Raw genomic sequence first — 1,282 nt, forward strand, 5'->3', positions numbered from 1 at the left:
TTATGTGTTAACTGTAACTGGCGCCATAATTCTGCTGTGGCAGCTGCTTGATTTTTTCTACTTGTATGACATCTTGGTATCAGCGTGTTATAGGGAGTATTTTGAATGGCTGAAGCGTTTTCCGAAGTTGCCTCGTAGCAAAGCCCGCTTGCAAGCATTTTGGTGTCTGAGAAAGGGAAGTAGCGGCACGAGTAAGGATGAGCCAAGGAGTAGGAAAGCAAAACAGCTTACTTTGTGCGAGCAGGCAGGAAAAAGAAGGACACTTAAGTGGCTGAACTTGGTTATTTGCAAGTCTTTTCATGCTGCTAGGGAAGTTCCTAGATCTCTAGGTAGGATCATTGGCTGCAGCTGTACACAATTCCACCATGCGAATTAGACGGCCACAGTCACAGGGCCCGCAGCTGGGAGCTGCTCCCAAAGATGAGGTGACATGGTTGCACTCTTCCTTATAGCTAGGTCAAATTTTGAGCACAGTTAGATCATTCAGGGAAGCAGCTCAAGGGGGAGTGGTGTCTGTCAGACACACACCCATTTTGAAGGAGACTCATAACAGGAGTTGCATACCTATCCTGTTAAAGGGACACTAAAGGCAAATAACAATTTATGTCAGAGTGAAAGCCCAATGTATGACAACTTCTAAAACAGCAATATTATCAACAGCAGTGCCCTACTTACCGAGAAATTAAGCTAAATGTATCGCATAATGAGCGCCACGAGTGGGACATTTTCGAAGTGATCCCGATGACGTAGGGAAGTCGGCCTACAATAAATCACTGGTAATCAAACTAACAGCAGTAAAAAAAGAACATTCCGAGCATCAAAAGACATAATAAAATGCTGTTTGTTCGTTTCCGCTTGATTCATGGAAAACAAAACCTCCGTGGCGTTGCCATGGGGAACGGCGCGCGTGGTTCAAAGGTTCCGTTTTCGCCGAACTGTGCCTCGCCCGTCTCAGTGGTAGTTTCGGGATCGCGTACTGCCGTGCGTGTTTTGCGCACTCGTGAAAGTCGCTCTGACAGAAAGTTCGACAAAATGCCGCATGCGTGTGATATTGCCGGATGCCCGAATGGTGCACAACGCCAGTGCTGCAGCAAGGAAACCGTGTGTCTTTTCACTGGGTGCCGCGGAATGAACCCTTACGCTCGAAGTGGCTTAGAGTCATGCCATTGCGCCAGTGTGCTAAACAGTCAAAACCTCTGCGTGTGTGCTCGCTGCACTTTCGTACTGAGGATTACGAGACCAACCGCAACTTGGTGACGGCTTTGAATGTGCCCATCCGAGC

This window comes from Rhipicephalus sanguineus, chromosome 1, assembly GCF_013339695.2.
Source record: "Rhipicephalus sanguineus isolate Rsan-2018 chromosome 1, BIME_Rsan_1.4, whole genome shotgun sequence".
Lineage (NCBI taxonomy): Eukaryota > Metazoa > Arthropoda > Arachnida > Ixodida > Ixodidae > Rhipicephalus > Rhipicephalus sanguineus.